General features: G+C 45.3%; 1 long non-coding RNA gene across 1 annotated transcript; it reads right to left on the minus strand.

Moving 5' to 3' along the window:
- Positions 1–11,023: 11,023 nt before the first annotated feature.
- LOC115462174 lies at positions 11,024–26,373 on the minus strand. The gene is made up of 3 exons (XR_003940793.1): positions 26,342–26,373; positions 17,725–17,827; positions 11,024–11,202 (listed from the first exon to the last, which is right to left on the minus strand). It is a non-coding gene; the product is annotated as an uncharacterized LOC115462174 (long non-coding RNA).

Below are 26,373 nucleotides of genomic sequence, written 5' to 3' on the forward strand. Positions count from 1 at the left end.
ACCCTGGCCAGGGTACAGGAACCAGGAACGAAGACACCTACTACTCTAATCTATAACAAAGCAATAACCCTAAAATCTAACTGATCCCCACAATACAGGTGCCTACTGCACACATTTCCTATCTAGCTTTAAAAGAAAACATATAATTATTAATCCCTACTCTATTTACCTCCCCCCATCAGAATTTTAATAACATCAGCGTGTGCTAAGTAGTTCTTTAAAATTACAGGGTTGAAATTTAAAAAAACCCTTTTTCTTTATAATCAATTAGAAACTTTAACTTTCAGGTAAGCTTTTCACTTTTTAACTCTTTCTCAACCATTTATGTTCTATAGAGTTCTAAAGTGCTATCAAGCTACCACTAGCTCAGGACCCCTTTCTCAGAGAGCCCAGAACACATTAATCTGAGGTCAAGATTGAGAAATTTAATTCACCTACAATCCCAACTCACAGTCAGTCATCAATTTTTTTCCTAAAGCCCTTTGAAACGCGGCGGGCTTTCAAATTAAATGTACCACTTTTAATCTCTCACAGCACACTCAGATCAAACACATCTTTAAACACTTTTACTTAAATTTTAACCCACAGTTCTCTCTCAGCTGAGCACAGCTCCTAAACACAGCTCTGCCCTGCTCAGCACTCACCTCCCAACTGACAAACCGTCAAACTTAGAACCCTTACCCTAGCTCACGCTGCTAGCACGAGCTCTGCATTCTAACCTTCCCACCACATAAACAAAACATTTCCAAATTAAAATGAACACCTTTTAAACATATACAAACAACCAGCAATTTAAAACAATATAAATGTCAGTACCTGCATGTCCTTTGAAGTCTAAAAATCCCCTTTTTCTTTCTTCACGCGCCTCCCGCTGCTCCGTCCCCAGCTAGCACCCAGCTCGTGCTGCTGTCATCCGTTCCAGTCCTCACGTGCCTCCTCTCCAGCGCGAGCCTCTCTGCCCTCGCTCCCCGGCCTAAATAAAAATAAAAACGCCGGAGAAGTGCACCAGAGAACTTTCCCCTTCCTACTTTGTCCCACGCTGGCCTCTCTCCCGATCCGGAACCGGCTCTGCGCCGAAATTTGAGCCGGTTCCTTTAAATGCAAAGGATTCCCTGGCCCTGCGTCGGCAACGTGCGTCTGACGTCAGACGTCAACGTCAGACGCCACGCCGACACAGGGCCAACAGAAGCTGAGTTCTTTTCCTCTCCCCGCTTTTACTCTGCCCCCGACTGCCCTGAAGACAACCCCAGTCTCCATGGCGCCACGAACGATCCCAGCCCAGCTACCACCTGCAGCAGCGGCGATCCAGAGCCACTGCTTCCACTACCGGCGCTCTGGCCCCTAAAAAAAACGTGCCGCTATCACATACGCGGCTGAAGACCTCGCTCCAGCCCAGCAAAGCGCTCCTGCAGCTACCGGCTCAACCCATACCCCAGCAATCGCTGCACCACTCCGGACCTCATCAGGAGGTTAAAGGTACAAACTTATTTAACCCCTTAACTCTCTATGGGTTACACTAATAACAGCATAAAATGAAATCCTGATCATATATATGACATGTTGGTCATATATAGGATAGTATGTGAATATGGACTGAGGTGTTGTTTCCCTGGGCCCATGGATGTTTGACACCAGCACTGCTTCCTTCCACAAGCTTAAGCTTCAAGTCTATTGGGCCACTTTCACAGAATAAACCGCCCACTACTGAGATTTGATTGAGGTCTTTCTGGAGCAGGGACACAGAAAGTTCTTTCTAGAACTGCAGAGGAAAGCTTTTTTTTGACAGGCTGCTACACATTCAAAATGTTTATGCAAATAGCTTTAGAGCAGTGATGTTCAACCTTTTTCATTTCACGGCATGCATACAAGGCACGCCGCTGAAGGGACACGCTTAAGGGGCGTACTACACACCTTAGTGTGCACCTTTGTGGGTAGAGCTTTCAGAGGCCAAAACCTCCTTCCACAGGTCAGGACTATATACCATAACAGCAGCAGACTGTCAAGGCTCCTTCTGAACAACCTAAATCCACGCTCAAGCAGGCAGCTCATCATGGGACCCATATCATGCTTTGATGGCCCCCACATCCACATGCTGATACCAAGGTAAGGATCCCACCCATCATGACATCTAAGAGAAAATCTGACTACTTCACATCGCAATAAAATACCATCCTGCTAGAATCAAGCAACTAGAAGATGTCCACCCCGGGCTGAAACCAAGATTTTACCCTTAGACCCAACACACCTATTAAATGAGTAGTACCCTTCTATATTTATTTATTTATTTATTTATTTATTTGTATCCCACATTTTCCCACCTATTTGCAGGCTCAATGTGGCTTACAATATTCCGTTATGGCATTCGCCATTCCAGAGTAAAAGAAACAATTGGTGTTACATGAAATACCTGGATGACAATATCGAATTAGCTTACAAAGTTCCGTTATGGCATTTGCCATTCTGGAGTAAGTGATACATTAGAGTTGCATGGAGTACATGGATAACAGTATAGAATTAAGCATGCGAGAGAATGTTAAGAGTGTAGTTGAAGTGGTATTGTGTTATCATTAAGTTACTGCTCGTTGTGGTATGCCTTGTTGAATAGATAGGTTTTCAGAGATTTACAGAAATTGATTGATTCATAATTTGTTTTTAAGCTAAGTGGTAATGCAGTCCACAGTTGCATGCTCATGTAAGAAAAGCTGGATGCGTGTGTTAGTCTGTATTTTAGTCCTTTGCAGCTGGGGAAGTGTAGATTAAGGAATGTGCGGGCCGATCTTTTAGCATTCCTGGGTGGCAAGTCAACAAGGTCTATCATGTAGGCCGGGGCATTTCCGTAAATGATTTTATGAACTAGAGTGCAGACCTTGAAGGCGATCCGTTCTTTAATTGGGAGCCAGTGTAGTTTTTCTCTTAGGGGTTTTGCACTTTCGTATTTTGTTTTTCCAAATATGAGTCTGGCTGCAGTGTTCTGGGCTGTCTGAAGTTTTTTGAGACTATACTCTTTACAGCCAGCATAGAGTGCATTGCAGTAGTCTAGGTGACTCAACACCAATGACTGCACCAGGTTACGGAAAATAGCCCTTGGGAAGAAAGGTTTTACTCTTTTAAGTTTCCACATTGAACGGAACATCTTCTTAGTTGTATATGACGAAACCAGGCCTGAGAAGTTCATTGATAGCGACCGAGAGACGCAGAAACAAATCAAGATGGATTGGATGAAATACTGTGCAATACTCTTGATCTCATTCTTCTCAACAGGCTTGACACTTGACCACCACCCATATAATCCCTCACACATAACACACACATACCCTAACCACAAAATTACAAGGTTCCTACATGATTGCCCCGATTCTATGCAGCACAACATCAGAACACCAGAAAGCGCACACACAGGGCAAAACAATACCACCAATCTACCAAAACACAAAAAAGATGCCTTATAAGACCAGGCCTGGCGATCAAACCGCACTCTACAACCATCCCAGGTCCTGCCTATTACCTAAACGCAAGGTCGCTTGGAAACAAAACCACTGCAATCAAAGACTGGATAGAACTTACACACACTAGGCCTGCTATTTATCACAGAAACCTGGTTGCAATCTGACAGCGACCCACTTTTAAACAAAATCTGTCCTCTAGGCTACAAATTTGTATCTGTCCTGAGACAATTGAGGAAAGGAGGAATGGACAAAGTCTAGGTCTTATGTACAGTGGGATGTTTAAAGTCACTTCATTCATTAGACCTAGAAATAATGCCATATAAAATAGAGACCATCACCCTATTAAACCCACTATTCTATTGCCCACCAGGGAAATGGTGCACAGCTAGTTTGATTTCCTTGCCAAGAATGTAGACTTGATAACCTGCACCCTACTACTAGGAGATATCAACCTACACCTAAATTTAACAAACAGCCCTAATGTTAAGGACCTATCTACCTTCCTTGAATCTCTAGATCCCCATAGCCCACCAGGTCAGGCGAATCATGAAACGGATAAGCAAGTAGACCGAGCTGACTACACCAAAAGCATAACTTCCAGCCTGTACATAGAAATGGGAAAATTGTCTCCCCTGGTCTGGTCAGATCACTTTCTACTAGACATCAATATCATCTGGGCACAATGAAATGCAAATGCCTGCAAATATAGCTATAGTACCCCAGACAATGCTAAAATACAATACTATGGCAGAGGAAAGATCGATGGCACCAAATGTAAGCAATGTTTGCAGAAATAAGAGGACTGGCTGACCATAGGCGCCCGGTATAAGAGGCTTGGGGAGGCTTAGCCGCAAGCGTCTCTCTCTCTCTCTCATCTCCCCGTCTATCGTTGGTGTTAGAGCAGCAGAAAAAGCATTGCAGGCTGGGCTCCGCCTCCGTGCTTCAGTTGTTTTGCCTTCTCTCTCTCTGTCTCTCAGCTCTGGCCCGCCCTCATTTCCTGTTTCCACAAGGGTGGGCCAGAGCTGAGAGAGAAGGCAAAACAACTGAAGCATGGAGGCGGAGCCCAGCCTGCAATGCTTTTTCTGCTGCTCTAACACCAACGAGGTGTGTGACGTTTAAAATTTGCAGGAAGCCTGGAACTCAAAGGGAGGGGACCCTGGAACTGTCTGTCAGGGAGGGGGGACCCTGGAACTGTCTGTGAGTGAGGGAGGGAAGGGGGCCCTAGAACTGTCTGTGAGGGAGGGGGGCCCTGTAACTGTCTGTGAGGGGGGACCCTGGAACTGACTGTGAGGGAGGGGGGACCCTGGAACTGTCTGTGAGGGAGGGGGACCCTGGAACTGTGCATCTGTGATATTTTGCATGCAATTTTCAATTTTTCTAGTATTGCTGCATGCTGAGTCTGTCTTCTTGAGGTAACTTTCCAGTTCAGTATTTTGCCTTCATATCTGTTGTGTCATTTGTTTTTCATGTGTGATCAAGATGCAGTATTCTGCTAGCATGTAGTATTTGCAGCCCTTTTTGTTTTGTTTTTTGTTTCACTAGGTTGTGTACTGGTGTTTTAGAGCCCGGTGTAATTACAGTGCTGCCTTTCCACGCATAAGGTTGTAGCTCGTCCTGTCCTTGGAATTAGTGCTGTTATGGTTTGCTAAGGTTATGAGTGTGTTTTTGCACAAGTTTGTGTATAGTGTTTTGCAGTGGAGAGATTGTGTGTTAGCCTTACTGAGGTGGCACCAAAACATCAGAAAGGGTTTTAGAGCCTAAATCACGACACACTACCTCTTGAAGGATATGGTCGTTAATAAAAGGAGCTCATTGTGAACACTTTCCACCCTAAAAGGGTATTTTTTGGCTCTACACGTATTATGATGTTATGATCCCTTGTTTCATATTGTTGATGGTCTGTATTTTCCGTATGGGTGGTATATTGGTGTATTAAGTTCTGCCCACTGTAATATTTATGGTACAGTAAGGTTCTGAGCGTGTTTTTGCACAAAGTTGTGCATAGTGTTTTGCAGTTGAGCGATTGTGCTAAGAATATGCTTTGAGCAACCACTTTATTCTTTGACTTATGATACATATCTAATATCTAAATTTAATAAAAGGTATTAATTGTGATTATTTTATTTTTACTTATTTTTTTTCTGTGTGTTGTCAGACAATTATGGATGTAAGCCCCACCCCTGTCCCCACCCCTAACCCTGCCCCCTTTAGCCTTCCCAAACAGTTGGGCCACCGACCCCCTATGTGGCTGACCCAGATCCTTGAGAGGGATATGCAGCCAGCCCAGAGTGTCATAGAAAAGCTGAGACTGATGAATTGGACCAATGGAAGATTCTGAAAAGGGGGATGTGAAGTGAACCCATTGGAGTTGACCAATGGTAAACTGACAAGATGTCTGAATACATTTTCCTCCATGGATTTTCCCTGGAACTTTCCTTAGACTGTTTACTGCCACATCATAAGTACATAAGCATTACCATGCTGGGACAGACCAAGGGTCCATCAAACCCAGCACCTTGTCACTGACAGCGGCCAAAAGAACAAGCAATTTGTCCTGCCCAACCTAGAAATACTGTATTATTCCCTCGTCCATTCAATGGCTTTTTCCTCCAGGAAATATAGAACAGAGTTGGAGCTTCCCATCAGGGTCCGGCATCTAAGTTTATTATAAAAGATGAGAACCATGTGAGATGGTGAGTAGATGAGGGAAGAAAGTCTCACTGACTGACTTCATCACATCCAGAGAGGGACAGAGAAGCCCTCATTTTTGTGTTTCTGGCCTGAAATTTGTCCTTATCTCAGAGTAACATGCTAGGTGAGTGTGTGGGTTAGCTAGTTCTAGAACTGTCTCTGCTAATGATTAACTTGTTCTGTAAGTTCAGGTAAAAGAAATTATGATTTTTACTTATCTAGCCATGCTTCCTGACATACAACAAACATTACACTTGTATCTGTAATTTTACATTGTGATTCTTTCAAATTGATGCCTGAAAAAGGGTTTCTTGGTAAGAGTTATAGCATATTTTTGTACAGATTTCCCGTAACAGTTTCAATAACTACTAGTCACTCTGTTCGTTTATGTAAACAACTGATTTTATGTCCACCTTTTTATAAGAAAGTTTGGTTTCACAAAATAGTTAATTCCACATTTTCTGTTTTAGGAGTTTCTCCATTGAATTATTTGCCTCAGCTTATTAGGACAGACAATAACTATCTTACATTTAGAAAGAAGGTAAAAAAAAACCCCACAACTCTTGCACTCGGCACTTGCTCCACCTCTCTCGCAAACACCACACCAAAAGCATCTTAAAGAAGGTTGGATTTATTTTGGCCGCAGCCAGGAACGTTTTACAATTCAAAACAACATCATAACATATTATAACATAATTATTGTTACAACCACATAACTACATTTTATCATCAATTAATAACTTGGGGTACACAGCTTCGGGTCTCACAAATGCTTAGTATGACCCACAGGTTGCCGCCAAAGCAGCCTGTGCGTTCCCTGTGCCAATTACCAGAACCCGTAGACTCCTGGTGCATCCCGCTTAAGGATGCCCAGCCATAATATAAAAAATGGCGTTCTGGCCCCCCGGCCGCCTAAGCCAGGAGACACGCTGTCCAGATTTTCCTGCTGCCACTACGCAGCCCTACTGTTGCTTATGCTTCTCACTTTGCAAGAGGCCTTTCTGCCCCCGTTATCAGCATCTCAGTTAGTACTGTTACTGCTATGTTGCTGTGTACCCCCTCTCCTCTTAACGCCTGCTGCAACAATTAGTGCCTTATGACTGGGTGGGCGGGTGGGTCAGTGCTGCTCTCTCCCTGCTGTCCCGATTCAAAAGAAAATCCCCCTTTCCTTCCCTTCCTTTCACTTTCCTTACTCTCCGCCTCTCCCCTCCCCTTCCTCGCATTAACCCTTTGTCTGCCTATCTCACCCTTCTATCTTCCCTGTGCCCTCCCCTCCCTCCCTATCGTCGCAGGCCATCGGCCCGGTTGTTCCCAGCCTCCCTTTAGGAGGTGTGGCTGGATTCTTTCTGTTTCCAAAATGTTAGAAATGTAGATTTTAACTGTGTCCTGATTTGCTGGATGATTATGAATCTGTGAATTGTGTACATCGCACTGAACACTGGAAAGAGGAGAATGGCGGTATATAAGAACGCATGGAAACAAGCGCAAATAAAATACAAATCTGCAACAAGACAAACCAAAAGATCTTATTATAAAACCAAAATAGGGCCAGATTACAAAGACACGCATCTTTTATTTTTGCCCATACTCGTTCAAGCTTCCTGGCTTGTGTTTTTAATTTTTTTTTTTTTTTAGATTTTGTAGATTCCTCACGGAATTTCTGCTTCTGATATACTTGAAAACGTTACTATGAGTTTTAGCCTCTGCGGCAAGATTCTCTGCTTATCTGCTGTTTGCCATGTCTATATTATAGTTTTCACTTGTATGGGAATGTTTAATGTCAATGTAATTATTGCCAGTGAAAAGAGTGGAATTTGAGACGAAGGGCCAGTGTGACTAAGTCCCTAAATGCTTTATATAGCCCTATATATTTCTGTTCTCAACTAGGGGCAGTCATAGTCCTCCCTACCAAATTGGGGCTATGTCTGAAGCAGTGCATTATTTCCCACAAAGTACAGAAGGTAGGTTATTCCCATGGACTCTCTGCTGAAGGGGCTAAATGGAAGGGTAAACAAGCACAGAAGTTGCCAGTCTGGTCAACAGCTCTCCTCTGGTGCATACGGAGAGGTGATGGGCCTATTGTTACGGAACTGGAAGTGAGCCCTTGTGCCTCGACAGAGCACGGTGAAAAAGGAGGCCGGACAACCCCTAGCTTCACCTGGGGACGACCACCGTTCCCCAGGAGTTGAGCTCCTAGGTGCGCGTGGCCACCAGGACTTCAGGATACGAGCGGGGTCGGACGGCCGCTAGCCGAGCCAGGCAGCAAGTAAACAGTATCAAGTCACCTTTGACTCCTCTCTCTCCTTCTCTGCGCATATCCAGCAGATAGCCAAGACCTGTCTCTTCTTCCTCTTTAACATCAGCAAAATTCGCCCTTTCCTCTCTGAACACACCACCCGAACTCTCGTCCACGCTCTCATTACCTCTCGCCTGGACTACTGCAACTTACTCCTCACCGGCCTCCCACTTAGCCATTTATCCCCCCTTCAATCTGTTCAGAACTCTGCTGCACGTCTCATATTCCGCCAGAACCGATATACTCATATCACCCCTCTCCTACGGTCACTTCACTGGCTTCCGATCAGATACCGCATTCAATTCAAGCTTCTCCTTCTTACCTACAAATGCACTCAGTCTGCTGCCCCTCACTATCTTTCTACCCTCATCTCCCCTTACGTTCCCGCCCGTAACCTCCGTTCACAGGATAAATCCCTCCTCTCAGTACCCTTCTCCACCACCGCCAACTCCAGGCTCCGCTCATTCTGCCTCGCCTCGCCTCACCCTATGCTTGGAACAACCTTCCTGAGCCCTTACGCCAAGCCCCCTCCCTGCCCGTCTTCAAGTCTTTGCTTAAAGCCCACCTCTTCAATGCTGCGTTCGGCACCTAACCCTTACCGTTCAGTGAATCCAGACTGTCCCTATCGGACCGACCGTTCACTTGTCTATTAGATTGTAAGCTCTTTGAGCAGGGACTGTCTCTCTTTGTTAAATTGTACAGCGCTGCGTAACCCTAGTAGCGCTCTAGAAATGTTAAGTAGTAGTAGTAGTAGTAGTATCAAGTCCAAACCGAGAATCAGGGCAGGCAGCAAAGCAGAGAATGTCAGGTCCAAACCAGAAGTCAGGGCAGGCAGCAAAGCAGAGAATATCAGGTCCAATCCAGAAGTCAGGGCAGGCGGCAAAGCAGAGAAAGTCAGGTCTAAACCAGAAGTCAGGGTAGGCAGCAAAGCAGAGAATGTCAGGTCCAAACCAGAAGTCAGGGCAGGCAGCAAAGCAGATAATGTCAGGTCCAATCCAGAAGTCAGGGCAGGCAGCAAAGCAGGGAATGTCAGGGAGAAGATAGCAGAATGCTCAGAACACACACTAGACCTCTACAATGATAGAAGCCAAAGCAAACTGATGACCGTGTTCAGTTCTTAAATAGGCCTCTTATCAGGAGAGCCCTGCCACAGCTGATGGGCAAGGAACCTCATTGGGCACGCCCATAGGAATAAGCCTCTCAAGATAGCTGCCCCTCAGGAACCGAAGTAGATGCTCTACTCAAGATGGCCATCCTTCAGGAACTGATCAAATGCACCTCTCAAGATGGCCGCCCCTCAACTGAACCTTCCAAGATGGCCGCCGCCAGGCGCAGCCAGGTAGGAGTGTAACAGAGTGTAACACCTATTCCCAAAAAGACTAAATTCAGGGATGGCCAGTCTGATCCAGAGCTGTCACTTGAGACGTGGACTACCAAAAAAGAAGGGGAATGGTCATTAAGGAGACAGCATAAGGGTGAAGCTGCTGACAAAATACAGTCCTTATCAGGGAAAGGACCAGAAAGTTAGAAGCAGTAGAGCTGGTGAGTATTAATACCTTAAATCGACAGGAGATAGAACCCACCCAGGGTCTTGACTGCTAACCTTTTCAAAGGATATAGAGGCTTCTGATGAACATAACAGAGGATAAAGGAACCATACAAGGGATTAAGGATTTTAACAGTGTGAGAAGAAGGGTGAAAGATACTTGAGTATGAGGTGGGGAATGTTGTTCAGAGGAGACCCATCCATGGAAACTATATGATTATTTGCTTTTATGGATTAGTTTCCTTCGTGTTATCTTATCCCTTCTTTTGTATATACTTGTGCTATACTGGAGATCATAAAAGGGGAGTTTTGTTAAAATTAAAAACAGTCTCCATTCCCTCTCTGCCTAAATTATTATTAACAATTAACCCTTTAATCTTGCTAAGTACAGAAGTACATAAGTAATGCCACACTGGGAAAATACCAAGGGTCCATCGAGCCCAGCATCCTGTCCACGACAGCAGCCAATCCAGGCCAAGGGCACCTGGCAAGCTTCCCAAACGTAAAAACATTCTATACATGTTATTGCTGGAATTGTGGATTTTTCCAAGTCCGTTTAGTAGTGGTTTATGGTCTTGTCCTTTAGGAAACCATCCAACCCCTTTTTAAACTCTGCCAAGCTAACCGCCTTCACCACTTTCTTTGGCAACGAATTCCAGAGTTTAATTACAAGTTGGGTGAAGAAACATTTTCTCCGATTTGTTTTAAATTTACTACACTGTAGTTTCATCGCATGCCCCCTAGTCCTAGTATTTTTGGAAAGCGTGAACAGATGCTTCACGCTTCACGCTAGCAGGGAGCTGTTAACAGCCTGTGTGCAGAGAGAGAAAAGAGTGAATTCCTTTGGGATTTTGCAAGGGATATTGGGCTTGATGGACCTTCGGTCTGTCTCAGTATGGTAATGCTTATGTACTTATTTTGGTCACAGACACCGCTATATTATTTGTGTCCAGCCTCTGGGCATCCCTTAGCCCCATCAATCTGAAAGAAACATTTCAAATGTTAACTTCATTATGTTTAAAGAACCATAAGACAATCACTGAATGATGCTGAAAAGCTTTAATTTACTCCATAAGAAAGTAACCAGAGCTCATGTAATGTCACCAGGAGTCCCTGGAGCGTTGTGGGAGCAGAAGACTCAGGGGTGGTGTCCTCGGTGCTGGAGAAACTCTTCTGAATGGCAACAGTGAGGCTGGTCCTAAATCAAGAGCAGGTCCGGCTCACTAGAGGAGGAGAGAGAGGTGGGAACGCCATCAGCAGAAACTGAGGGAGAAGCATCCCTCTCCCAAACATCATACAGAGCACTCACCCTTCGACCTAGACCCTGAAACTCAGAGCAGTAGAAGGAATTTCAGTCAAAAAGTATCAGAGCTCAGAACAGGAGTTTTATTAATAACACGGACTTGGCTACAGTCACAGCAGAGAGCATGTAGAGGAGTCCCAATCCCTGCTGGGTACATTCAAAGTCAACAGCCCTCAGGAGAGTCCCAGTTCTTGATTGGTACAGTCACAGGAGTCCTAATCCCTTCTAGACATCGTCACAACCAAGAGCCCTTAAAGGAGTACCAATCACTGATGGGTATAAAGGAGAAATCGTGTAAAAGAGTTCTAATCCCTGCTGGATACATTCTCAGCCTAAAGCCCTCTGAGGAGTTATAACCCCCACTGGATAGAATCACAATATAGAGCCCTCGTTGGGTACCGTCTATGTTTATACTATCCAGCTGTGTCTCTGGTAATGGATTTATAGTAAATCACTTTCTTTTATTTTTCTTCTGGTTTCCTCCTCCTGCTCCTCTGGTTTTCTAGCCCAGTCCGTTCTGTTCTCCTTTGGGCTATGGTGTTAGGAAACTTCATTCATTCAAGCGCTGCTACCTGGAATTTAATCCCCCCTTTGCTACCCCACCCCACCCCACCATCACAGCTCCAATGCTCTGACAGACAGGCACAGGCTGCAGCTCCCTTAACTACCTTCAATCATGTGCTCTTATCTGTCGTTTAGGCTCCTTACGTCACTCATTGCCATTGGTCACCCAGAAAGGGATATTAGTCATAAAAAATGTGAAGCTGTTCATAGGTTGTAAAATCTGGACTAAAATCCGCTTTAGCTCAGCAGACATAGACTGGACCTACTCTTCTTCCTGTGATGAAACATATGTCCTATCCAGTCTGCCCATCCATGTAATCTACTCTCCCCATCACTCCCTTAGAGATCCTACGTACTTGTTCCAAGCTCTCTTGAATTCAGATACTGTTTTTCTGTCCACCACTTCCACTGGGAGGCCGGTCCACGAATCCTCCACCCTTTCTGTGAAGCATTATTTCCTCTGATTCTATTCCCTTTCACCTTTATCCTATGTCCCCTCATTCCAGAGCTTCTTTTCAATTGAAAGAAACTCACCTCCAGTGTATTTATGCCTCATAAGTATTTAAATGTCTCTCTCGTATCCCAATCTTCCACCTTTCTTCCAAAGTATACATATCTCAACATTTAGGTCAACCTTACAGATGGTCGACCTAAATGTTGAGATCGCCGACCTTAGGGATGGCCGACCTCGGTTTTCGCCGATAATGGAAACCGAGGACTCCCATCTCAAAAACGACCAAATCCAAGCCATTTGTTCATGGGAGGAGCCAACATTCGTAGTGTACTGATCCCCCCTCAAATGCCAGGACACCAACCGGGCAACCTAGGGGGCACTGCAGTGGACTTCAGAAATTGTTCCCAGGTGCATAGCTCCATTACCATGGGTGCTGAGCCCCCCCAACCCCCCCCCCCCCAAAATCCACTACCCACAACTGTACAACACTACCATAGCCCTTGAAGGGTAAAGAGGGGCACCTAGATGTGGGTACAGTGGGTTTATGGTGGGTTATGGAGGGCTCCCATTAGCAACCACACTTGTAACAGGTAGGGGGGGATGGGCCTGGGTCCGCCTGCCTGAAGTGCACTGCAGTACCCACTAAAAACTGCTCCAGGGACCTGCATACTGCTGTCATGGAGATAGGTATGACATTTGAGGCTGGCATAGAGGCTGGAAAAAATGTTTTCTAATGTGTTTTTTTGGGTGGAAGGGGGTTGGTGACCACTGGGGGAGTAAAGGGAGGTGATCCCCGATTCCCTCCGGTGGTCATCTGGTCAGTTCAGGCACCTTTTCGAGGCTTGGATGTGAACAAATAGACAGAGGAAGAAGTGTTTACAGAAATTAAGAAAGCTTTCAAATTGAGTAACACTATAATAATAGGTGATTGCAATTACCCCAATATTGAATGGATAAATGATACATTAGGGAATGCCAGGGAGATACAATTCTAGAAGAAAAAATTGGCTGCTTCTTAGAGCATTGGTAGCATGGAATGTTGCCACAATTTGGGTTTTTGTCAGGTACTTGTGACCTGGCTTGTTTTTTTTTTTTTGTAATATTTGTACCCCGCGCTTTCCCACTCATGGCAGGCTCAATGCGGCTTACATGGGGCAATGGAGGGTTAAGTGACTTGCCCAGAGTCACAAGGAGCTGCCTGTGCCTGAAGTGGGAATCCAACTCAGTTCCTCAGGACCAAAGTCCACCACCCTAACCACTAGGCCACTCCTCTTTGTTCACTGTTGGAAACAGGATACTAGGCTAGATGGACCATTGGTCTGACCCAGTATGGCTACTCTTATGTTCTTTTGACCCTTTGAGAGAGAGGCTTGCTAAGGGAAGGAGGGGAGTGAGATTCATGACAGTGGAGACCAGCTTGCTCCTCCATGCCAGTACTGTCAAGGGTGCACAGCTCTGGGTCAACTTGGCACAAAGTGGGTGGGCCCAGGTCCATCTGGACCCACTCATGGCTATGCCCCTGCTGCATAAAAAGAAACATAATCACCAAAAAAATAATGTCCCTGTATAATTCAGTGGTGAGGCCCCTTTTGGAGTACTGTGTTCAGTTTTGGCAGTCTTATCTTGCTAAGAACATAAAAAGACTTGAAGTAGTTTAGAGAAAAGTGACAAAAATGATAAGAGGTTTGTGCCAAAAGCCATATGAGAAGAGATTTGATGACCTGAATATGTATACCCTGGAGGAAAGGAGGGATGGGGTGATAGAGACATTTAAATATTTGAAAGGTATTAATATGCGAACAAGTCTTTTCCAGAGAATCGTAAACAGTAAAACTAGAGGACATGAATTGAGGTTACAGGGGAGTTGACTTAGACTAATGTTAGGAAGTACTTTTTCACGGAGAGAATGGTGAATGCCCTAAGCACCCTCCCGTAGGTGGTGGAGGAGATAAATACGTAATAGAATTCAAGAATGCGTGGGATAAACACAAAGAAATCCTATAAAGAGAATGGTATGAAAATAATTTTGCCATTCTTAAGCAGCAAATCCAGTAGATGGGAAGTTAGACTAATATCAGGCAAGCTTCTATGGTCTGTGTCTTGATTATGGATAGATAAATCTGGTTGGATTGCAGTGGACTTTGATGTCTTCTCTGCCTCGATTTTCTCTCCTCTCATGCCATCCTCGATCCGCTTCAATCTGGTTTTCGCCCTCTACACTCCACAGAAACGGCACTCACCAAAGTCTGTAATGACCTGTTCCTTGCCAAATCCAAAGGTCATTACTCCATCCTCATCCTCCTCGACCTATCCGCCGCATTTGACACTGTCAATCATAATTTACTCCTTGCCACACTATCTTCATTTGGGTTCCAGGGCTCTGTCCTCTCCTGGTTCTCCTCTTATCTCTCCCACCGTACCTTCAGAGTACATTCTCATGGATCTTCCTCCACCCCATCCCGCTCTCTGTTGGAGTTCCTCAGGGATCTGTCCTTGGACCCCTTCTTTTTTCAATCTACACCTCTTCCCTGGACTCGCTGATCTTATCTCATGGCTTCCAATATCATCTCTATGCCGACGACACCCAGCGTTATCTCTCCACACCAGACATCACTGCGGAAACCAAGGCCAAAGTATTGGCCTGCTTATCGGACAATGCTGCCTGGATGTCCAACCGCCACCTGAAACTGAACATGTCCAAGACTGAGCTTATTATCTTTCCTCCCAAACCCACATCTCCTCTCCCCCCACTCTCTATCTCAGTTGATGGCACTCTCATCCTCCCCATCTCATCTGCCCGCAACCTCGGAGTCATCTTTGATTCCTCCCTCTCCTTCTCCACGCATATCCAGCAGATAGCCAAGACCTGTTGCTTCTTTCTCTGCAACATCAGCAAAATTCGCCCTTTCCTCTCTGAGCACACCACCCGAACTCTCGTCCACTCTCTTATTATCTCCCGTCTTGACTGTTGCAACCTACTCCTCACTGGCCTCCCAATTAGCCACCTATCCCACTTTCAATCCGTTCAGAACTCTGCTGCACGTCTTATCTTCTGACTGGACCGATATGCTCATATCACCCCTCTCCTCAAGTCACTTCACTGGCTTCCAATCAGGTACCGCATACAGTTCAAACTTCTCCTACTAACCTACAAATGCACTCAATCTGCAGCCCCTCACTATCTCTCTACCCTTATCTCCCCTTATGCTCCTATCCGAAACCTCCGCTCACAGGACAAATCCCTCCTCTCTGCTCCCTTCTCCAACATCGCCAACTCTAGGCTCCGCCCTTTCTGCCTTGCCTCTCCCTATGCTTGGAACAAACTCCCTGAGCTCATACGCAGAGCCCCCTCCCTGCCCATCTTCAAATCCTTACTCAAAGCCCATCTCTTCAATGTCACCTTCGGCACCTAATCATTTTACCTCTATCCAGGTAATCTAGACTGCCCCAATTGACTGTCTGCACATGTTGTTCATTAGATTGTAAGCTGACTGCACATGTTGTCCATTAGATTGTAAGCTCCTTTGAGCAGGGACCGTCCTTCTTTGTTAAACTGTACAGCGCTGCGTAACCCTAATAGCGCTTTAGAAATGTTAAGTAGTAGTAGTAGTACTAAAGATTAAGCCAGTGCCAGGCAGACTTCTACGGTCTGTGCCTTGATCATGGCTGGATAGATTTGGATGGGCTGCAATGTGGTTCAATGACAGTTTCAGTAGTTGATTTGCGTGCTCAAAATGTCAAGGTCAATTCAAGATCAAGTATACGTACCTTATGCTATGAGTTTCTCTTGCTTGGGCAGACTGGATAGACTGTCCAGGGCTTTATCTGTCTCACCTGCTATATTAAAATGTAACTTTGCGGCTTATTTTCAAAAGAGAAAAGCGTCTAAAAAAACCCGGCATAAAATGACATTTGGATGTATTTCTTCTCAAAATGTCCAAATTGCTATTTTCAAAACCTATTTTTCAGGCGTTTTTCTATGCAGTTTGTCTGTAGTGCATCCAAATTAGAAGGGGGCGATTTGGAGTATATTGGGGGTGGGAATAGGGTGTGCCTAACACTTGGATGTTTTTCTGGAACAACACAAAAAGGTCCAGGGCTACAATTTAAAGCCTTTGGTGTAGACCTGTTTCATCACTACTAAGTCAGAAAAGGTGCCTTAAATGACCACTCGAGGGACTAAGGCATGGCCTCCCTTACACTCCTAGTGGTCACTAACCCCCTTCTACCCCCCCCCCCCCCATGACATGAAAGAAACAGTTCATACCAGCCTCTATGAGAGCTTCAGATGCTATAGCCAGTCCTATTAGAGTACCTGTCTGTTTGTCCTGATTTAGATTGTAAGCTCTTTTGAGCAGGGACTGTCTTTCTTCATGTTCAATTGTAAAGCGCTGCATACGACTGGTAGCGCTATAGAAGTGATTTATAGTAGTAGTAGTAGTACCAAGCAGGTCCTTGGAGTAGTCTAGTGGTGGGTGCAGTGTAATTCAGAGAAGGGTACCCAGACCCATATCCCACTCTAACTGTTACATTTGTGGTGGAAAGTATGAGCCCTCTCCAAACTCACCAAAAATCTACTGTACTCACATATAGGTGACACTTGCAGACATAAGGGCTCTTGTAGTGGTGTACAGCTGGGTGTAGTAGGTTTTTGGTGGCTTTTTGGAGGGCTCAGCAGACAATATAAGGGGGTAACGGTGAGATGTGTACCTGGGAACCTTTATGTGGAGTTCACTGCAGTGCCCCCTAGGGTGTCCCACTGCTCTTCTGGGATGTCTTTGTGGCCAGTCTACTAATAATGCTGGATCCTCCTACATCCCAATGTCTTGATTTTGTGCATTTTTCAATTGGATGTTTATTTTTTAATAGGCCAAAAAGGATAAATACACAGAGCACAAAAATATCTAGCAAGTGATCATAGAAAAAACTGATGTTTTGCTGTTTCGAAAATCATTATATTCGCCACTTGGATTCTGGACATTTTGAGCAAAGCTGGACTTAGACATAATATCAAAAATGCCCCTCCATGTGTCTATCCAGAATGCACAGCTGTTTCTCACCCAGTGGCTGTTTTACTAAGCCATGTGGGCGTCTACATATGCCCAATGCACACCAATTTGGAACTACCACCTGGCTACCGCATGGCCCAGGAAAGTGTAATTTAATTTAAATGTATTTATTCACGATATTTATATCCCACATTATCCCAAACAAGTTTGAGTTCAATTAAACTCAGGATTGAGGTGTTGGTCGCCAAAAATGTGAAGCTGTTCATGTATTGTGGGATCTGAAATAACCCCCCGCTAGTTCAGCAGATAGACTGGACCTGCTTTTCCTCCTTTAATGCGGAATGGATGGACAGTACCAGGAGGTTCAGCGATACCCTGAATCATTTTTCTATCGTTACCCAAGCTCCATACTCACAGTTTCCTCTCTTCGACAGATCTGAAGATATTCTCAGTAGCCACGCATGCCACAACAGCAGAACATGTAATATGTCATATTATAATCAACTTGATATAGAGTTCTGTAAATGTAAAAAATGTAAGAAACAGAGATTGTGAGGTGTTTGCACTGGAGGTGTCTGAAAAGCACATTTCATGCATTTCCAAACTCTGCTGAAATATTTTAAACCAACAGACAAACACCCAGAGTGGGTCAGTTTTCAGTAAGGTGCTGAGTGGTAACATAACGGGCACTTTCCTGGCTGAATATATTTATCTATCTCATCAGTACAAGCAGAGAAAATTAAATCTGTCAGTTGGGAAAACCTTTCAAAACTGACCCATTAGTTTCTAACTTGGTCTAAGGGAGTCTATAGGATGCTGCCAATTCTCCCTAAGATCCACCTTAAAACCCCTAGTCCCGCCCAAGGGGGAAGTGACATGGGAAGGGTGGAGCCAGGAGGACATGACCCAGGAAGTATAAAAGCCTGGGCCAGAGCTAGGTTAAGGAGGCCCAGAGGAAAGCAGTGACAGCCACTGAAGATGCCTTGACCCTGAAGCTGAGAAACTAGAACCACTACATTGAGGTAGACCAAGCTCAGCTTGAAGCCATGAAGAATTTGTATTTTGACCTAGCCTGCTAGAGACTGTGCTGGTAACTCTGGATCCAGGGACCAGGCCAGAGACTATTAAGAATTGCTGCTAAGGAAAAGACGTTCATGTATGTTGAGGCCACCCAGTGATTCTGTTGTGCTTCCAGAATTAGCTTTGGATATTGTTTTCTCCCTTCCTGTGAAGTAAATAGGAGCCCTTCCTGGACACCTTTAATAAAAATATTGTTTGTTTTAATTGTAACTCCGTGGCCTGCCCTCACTCACGGTACCACATATGTTGGCAGCGGTGCAATCGTAATCATACTTAAGTGCACAACTATGGAACGCACTACCAAAAGCAGTAAAAACTATGTTCGACCATCTAAACTTCCGGAAAGCACTAAAGACAGACCTGTTCAGAAGAGCATACCCCACCGACCCAACATAAAAATACCTGGATACCTGTGACACGATTGTAACTAAGGACCGTAATGGACACTACTGGACTCTTCCTCCCCCTCTCTAATTTCGCCCCCCAACTGTACCTACCTTACATGTACCTCACTCTATTACAATATCACCTTGTATTGTTCACACCTTGTTATTTGTTTCAGACTGGATTCGGTTAACGCTGTTAACGGTACTATGTAAGCCACATTGAGCCTGCAAAAAGGTGGGAAAATGTGGGATACAAAAGTAACGAAATAAATAAATAAATCTGAGCGCACCCTGCAAGAAGATGCCAGAATCATTAGTCTCTGAAGCTCTCGGCCTTGTAGGACTACCATGTGGGACCAAAGGACTAAAGAGGTTAGCTCTGCCCTGAGAGAGAGGGAACCTTTAAAAAACATAGTATGAACCGGACAGGCTGGTTTTTATTTTGTTCTGATTCTCACACAGTTCCTGCTGCGAGTATACAGAAACCATGGAGAAACTGATCCAGACCCTGCTGGAAGGGCAACAGCAACAATAGCAGCAACAAATGTTAAAGAGGTTGGTAGAGCTGCAACAGGGTCCTCTGGGCCAGGTGGCCACTCCTTCGGTTCCGGTGCTAAAAAAAATGGTACCGAAAAATGATCCAAGCTATTTCTTGACAATCTTTGAGAAGACCACTCACATATCAGGTTGTTCAGGAGCATCATGGACTGCCTATTTAGGACACTTCTTAATCAGTTGCAGCCAGATTACCTTCCAGGACGTCAGTTCCACTGGTATAGCCACCTATGCAGAAATGAAGGCTGCCATTTTGGAGAGGGCAGGCTGCACACCAGAAGCCTACTGGCAATGATTTTGGAAGGGATCTCTACAAGTCAAAGAGAATTCCTGAAGCTTCTTTTACAGTCTCAAAGAAGTGGCCTGGAGTTGGCTCCAACCAGAGGGCAAGACTGGCCTGGAGATATACAGAATTGTTCTCTCAATAGTTGCTTGAGGTGCTATCCCTGTCCATGAAATATTGGTTGAGGGGGCACCCTAAATCAACACCAGAAAGCACGTTTTAAAGTGGCCAAGGCATTTTACCAAGCACAACCTGAACCTTAAACCTACAAAGAGAGCAAGTGAACTGGGAGTCCTGGGAAGAAAAGAGAGAAGTTAAGATCTGAGAACACAAAGGTTCAGAAGCCGCCTTTTAGCCCAGCATCCCCAAGAAAGGGGCCAGAGCAATTGAGATCTTCATCACCCAAAATCCAGCACACTCCACTGGCTTGGTTGTGGGAATCACGCTTACTCGTTTCAGATGTGGGAAGAAAAGGCCACATATCCAAAGATTGCCAAGAGCTAGACTAAGAGGCCTTGGATGGGACACTTCCCTATGAGGAGAGGCTGAAGCAGCTAGTGCTCTTCAGCTTGGAGAAACAGAGCTGAGGGGAGATATGATAGAGATCTATAAAATAATGAGTGGAGTGGAACAGGTAGACGTGAATCATCTGTTTACTCTTTCCAACAATACTAGAACTAGGGGGCATACGATGAAGCTACAAAGTAGTAAATTTAAAATGAATCAGAGAAAATATTTCTTCACTCATCTTGTAATTAAACTCTGGAATTCTTTGACAGAGAATGCGGTAAAGGCGGTTAGCTTAGTGGGGTTTAAAAAAGGTCTGGATGGCTTCCTAAGGAAAAGTCCATACACCATTATTAAATTGGCTTGGGAAAATCCACTGCTTATTTCTGGGATAAGCAGCATAAATGTATTGAACTTTTTCAGGATCTTGCCTGGTATTTGTGACCTGGATTGGCCACTGTTGGAAACAGGATGCTGGGTTTGATGGACCTTTGGTCTGTCCCAGTGCGGCAATACTTTTGTACTTATGTACTTATTTGGATGTCCAGTCTTCCAATTTCCTAAGGTCTTCCTGCAATATTTCACAGTCCACACGTGTTTTAACAACCTTGAATAGTTTTGTATCATCTGCAAATTTGATCATCTCACTCGTTGTTCCAATAGTACCGGTCCCAGTACTGATCCCTGTGGCACTCTACTATTCACCCTCCTCCACTGAGAGAAATGACCATTTAACCCTCCCTTTGTTTTCTGTCCAATAACCAATCCCTAATCCACACCAGAACCTTGCTTCCTATCCCATGACTCTTTAATTTCTCAGGAGTCTTTCATGAGGAACCTTTATCAAAAACTTTCTGAAAATCTAGATACACTACATCAACCGGCTCACTTTTATCCACATGTTTATTCACGCATTCAAAAAAATGAAGCAGGTTGGTAAGGCAAGACTTCCCATAGCTAAACCTATGCAGACTCTGTCCCAATAAACTATGTTTATCTGTGTGTTCCATAATTTTATTCTTTATAATAGTTTCCACCGACGTCAGGCTTACTGGTCTATAATTTCCCGGATCACCCTAGATCCCTTCTTAAAAATCGGAGTCACATTGGCCATCTTCCAATCTTCAGGTACTACAGACGATTTTAATGATACGTTACATATTACTAACAGCAGATCCGCAATTTCATGCTTGAGTTCTTTGAATACCCTTGGATGTGTGCCATACTGTCCAGGTGATTTGCTACTCTTTAATTTGTCAATTTGGCTCAGTACATCTTCCAGGTTCACTGAGATTTCTTTCAGTTCCTCCGCATCATCACCCTTGAAAATTATTTCTGATACAGGCAGATCTCAACGTCATCTTCCGTAAAGACAAAAGAAAATAATTCATTCAGTGTCTCCACTATGGCCTTGTCCTCCCTGAGTGTCCCTTTTGCTCCTTCGTGATCTAACAGTCCCACAGATTCCCTCACAGGCTTTCTGCTTCTGATGTACCTGAAAACGTTGTTACTGTGAGTTTTAGCCTCTGCGGCAAGTTTCTCTTCATATTGACTTTTAGCCTTCTTTATTAATGTTTTGCATCTGACTTGCCATTGCTTATGTTGCTTCTTATTTTTTTCACTTGGGTCCTTTTTCCATTTTTTGAAGTACAATCTTTGGCTAATGGCCTCTTTTAAAATTTGCATCAAACAAAGTAGACTTGTATCAATGAACTGTTTCTTCCTAAACTCTTGTATATAAATTTCTTTATCTTTACAGGAGGACAGGAGGTCTCATAAATCACAGAGATCTGTTGCTGAATAGCATTTCTCAAATATATATCATAGAAACATGATAAAGGCCACATGACCCATCCAGTCTGCCCATCCTCTGTAACCCCTAATTCTTCCTGTTCCTAAGCGATCCCACATGCTTATCCCATGCCTTTTTAAATTCTGGAACAGTCCAGGAGGCCATTCCATGCCTCCACCACCCTTCCTTTGAAATAATACTTCCTTAGGTTACTCCTAAGCATATTCCCTCTTAACCTCGTCAAATGCCCCCTCATTCCAGAGCTCTCCTTCATTTGAAAAAGGCTCTCTTCCTGTACATAAATGCTCTTGAGATAGTTAAACGTTTCTATCATGTTTCCTCTCTCTTCCAGCGTTTACATGTTGAGCTTCATAATCAATCCCTTTCTTGTGATTATAGATAATCATAGACCTCTACAACCTCCTCCTGCCTAAAATATGGATTTAAATGTCCTTCTTACTTTTTTACATTTAAATTTAATACAATAAGTTATAGCAGTTAAAAAGCCCTCGAACCATGACTAAACATTACCAGTTATACCAAACTTGACCATGATTTCCAACAAGACTACATGGAGGGGCATAATCGAACGTGAACGCCCATCTCCATGGGCGTCTATCTCCGAGGACAGATACGTGAAGGGGCGGGACAGACCGTATTTTCGAAAAAGATGGGCGTCCATCTTTGTTTTGATAATACGGTTGGTGCCGGGCAAATGCATTGGATTTGGGGCGGATTTGAGCTGGGCGGAATCGTTTTTCAGCGATAATGGAAACCGAAGGCGCCCAGCTCAAAAACGAATAACTCCAAGGCATTTGGTCATGGGAGAGGCCAGGATTCGTAGTGCACTGGTCCCACTAACTGAATGGAAAAAGCCCTTCCCTTACTAATCTGGAAAGGAATGGGCATGCATGAAGGAAATTAAATGCAAATGAGCTGCTCGCTGTTAGCCCGAACTGCTCAGATGACCACCGGAGGGAATTGGGGATGACCTCCCCTGACTTCCCCAGTGGTGATTAACCACCTACCACCCCCCCAAAAAAAGCAATGTTTCAAACTTTTGTTTTTAGAGTATGTCCTTTGCTATGCCTCTGTCCCTGCGATGGCAGTTGAAGACGTCCTTCCCTGTAACGGCAGTTGAGAACTTCCAAAATGCTTCCAGTACCCTCTTTATTTATTTGGATTGTGGATTACAAGTAGCAGCAGTGGATTTGAACCAGCCACCTCTAGATTGCTAGACCAGTGCTCTAACCACTAGGCCCCATCTGCCACTCCTCCAATCCACTTCCTTGAAATTTGGCTGTCCTTGTAGGGGGGCAGTTCAGGATGTCCAAAATGTTTGAAAGAAGGATGTCCATGCCTTCGTTATGCCTCTGCTGACACACACATACCTCCCCCGTCCAGGGACCTACATACTGCCCCCCCCCCCCCCCCCCCAGTGATGGCCAAATTTCAAGGAAGTGGAGTGGAGTGGAGGAGTGACAGACTGGCCTAGTGGTTAGAGCATTGGTCTAGTAATCCAGAGGTGGTTGGTTCAAATCCCACTGTTGCTACTTGTGATCCACAATCCAAATAAATAAAGAGGGTGTTGGAAGCATTTTGGACGTTCTCAACTGCCATTGCAGGGAAGGACGTTGGGCAGAACTAAATAGGAGGGGGATTTCACAAATCTTTGAACTATAGAATGCAAATCATTCACGGAAATCTTGTGAAAAGTACTCCAAATACAATCTGCCAAACAATTCTCAGCCAACGGTAAGTAATTATAAAGATTCTTCCTTCGCGTTATCACATGCATGCAATAACTCAAATAGAGATTGAACCTGCTTTTGAATAAAGGAGGCTAGTTGATTTGGTAGTTATTCGCCTGATTTTTCAGTGACCTTAGACCTGTCTGTGAGAGAATCAATAATATTAAAAAGCTTTCTCACATTAGAGGTGTCTCTATTATTTCTGAAAAATGTTTTTCTTATCATTTGCAATAGTTTGTTTAATAAGCATTATTGCTCTTGGCCAATGGTCCTTATTTTGAGGCGATTTATCCTTTCTCCGTAATCTGCAATTCCCTTAATCTTCAATAAATCAGTCGTAAACCATACAATTTTGTATTAGCCAATTTATGTAACACATATATACATATGTAGCCACAAAGAGACAAATGTCCATATCATGTGGGGTTTTCTCAGCCTCCTGCCCTTCAGTTTTAAGGTTCAACATTAGGGAGGGCGAAAGCATGTCAATGCTGATTTCTAGTCAGGGGAGGTGGACCCTGACATGACAGGTGCTCAACTGAGCTTGTTGAGTTCAGGGAGAGGGTATGTGAGGGAGTCTATAGGATGCTGCCACTTCCCTTAAGAACAAGCCCTCACGGTATCATGTCCACCTTAAAATCCCTAGACCTGCCCAAGGAGGAAGTGACACAGGAGGGGTGGAGCCAGGAGGCATGACCAAGGAACAAGGTTGCCAGGTGGGTGGTTTTACCGCCCAATTGGGCGGGTTTTCCGCCAGCGGCGGCGGGAATATTTCGCCGGCCACAGATGCGGTTTTTTTGGCCGGTTTCCCGTCGCCGCTGTGCGAGTTCGGCGGTTTTTTCCAGGGCTTCTATTGGTCCAATTCGGTCCAATAGAAGCTTTTCCGGGCTTCTATTGGTCCAATTTGGTCCAATAGAAGCTTTTCGGGGCTTCTATTGGTCCAAATTGGACCAATAGAAGCCTTTCAGGGGCGGAGCTGACGTCAGGGATGATGTAGGGGGCAGGGCTAGTGACATGGGAGGCCGTGGTTAGTGATGTGGGGCGGGGTTAGTGATGCTGGGGCGGGTTAGTGATGCGGGGGCGGGGTTCGGTGACGCGGAAGACGGGGATTGGCTACAGGCGGTTTTTGGGCGGGTTTACGGCTGTTTCGGGCTGGGAAAATTTTTCCCAGCTGGCAACCCTGCCAAGGAAGTATAAAAGGCCAGGCCAGGACTAGGTTAAGGAAGCCCAGAGGAAAAGCAGCAATGGCCACTACAGATGCCTTGGCCCTGAAGCTCAGAAAAACTGCAACCACTATACTCGGGTAGCCAAGTTCAGCTTAGAACCTTGAAGAATTTGTATTTTAATCTGGTTGGCTGCAGGCCACCTTGTGTGGCTGGTAGAGAATGTGTTGGCAACTCTGGATCTAGGGACCATGCCAGAGACTATTAAGAAATGCTGGCTGTTTCCCCCTTCCCTCAGATTCCCTGTTATGGGTCTCGCTCATTCACTTCTCCCACTTCCTCTCTCACCCCCCCCCCCCCCCACCTTTAGATAGACGTTTCCTCATCTTCCCTGAGCTCTACCCAAGTCCACCACCTCCTCCCCGTTCTTCCCTCAGCCCTCTTACTTCTTCTGCATGGAATCCCACCACCCTGTAAGTACCGCATCCAACACCTCTCCTTCTCCTGCACCACCCCCCCCCCCCCAAGTCATCAATTCACTGGCAGCAGCAGTCAAAACAAACTTCCTGGGACAACTCAGTTCCTTTCCACTGCCATGTCCTACTCCTCTGATGCATCTTCTTGATTATTCAAGGGCAGGATGTGGCAGAAGAAAGGCTCAGGGGTGGCCAGGCAGTTCATTATGGCTGCTGCTCCCAGTGAAGACATGAGGTTTGATGATTGGGGGAAGGGGGCTGGTGAAGGAGTGCTGGTGGGGACGGCTGGTGGAGGTCAGAGTACAGGCACTGGATCCACATTGAGAAGGAGAGAAGGAAAACAAAGATAGAAGACCCATGCTGCAAAAAACTGCTGCTGGGCCCCCGCAGATTTTCACCCTGGACCCCCCCTACCACCGTCAACCCCTCCCCCGCCGTCACCTACCCCCACCGAGGTCCGCTTCCTCCTGCCTGCCGGTGCCTTTTACCTTCAGCTGGCGGGGGACCCCAACCCCCGCCAGCCCAGCCGAGTCTTAAGTTTTCTTCCTCGTGCTGTGCTGTTAAAAGCTGCTTGCATCCCTTCCCTTCCAGTTTCGGACGGAGTCTGACGTCGCAGCACGTTGACGTCCTGCACGTACAAACAACGTGCTGCCGACGTCAGACTCCGTCCGAAACTGGAAGGGAAGGGATGTAGCTTTTAACGCACAGCACGAGCTGAAGTAAAAGGCACCGGCAGGCAGGAGGAAGCGGACCTCAGCGGGGGTAGGTGACGGCGATGGCGGGGGAGGATTGACAGCGGTGGGGGAGGTTGGCGGCGGCAGCCGGGGGGAGGCCTATAATGTGCCCCCTCAGTCTAGCCCCTGCCCCCCCTACCGCTGAACTTCAGATACGCCCCCTGGTTTAGTGTGTGAGTCAGGCTTCAGGTAACGCAATGCACGGATGGCTCCTGATCAGTTGAAGTAAGTAGAAAAAATGCAATCTGTACCCTAGAGAAGTGGTGGTGGATGGGATAACAGAGGTGACTAATGGATGTACTTACATTCCAGGTTTACATACTTTGCAGATATTATT

The sequence above is a fragment of the Microcaecilia unicolor genome, chromosome 1 (assembly GCF_901765095.1).
Source record: "Microcaecilia unicolor chromosome 1, aMicUni1.1, whole genome shotgun sequence".
Classification (NCBI taxonomy): Eukaryota; Metazoa; Chordata; class Amphibia; order Gymnophiona; family Siphonopidae; genus Microcaecilia; species Microcaecilia unicolor.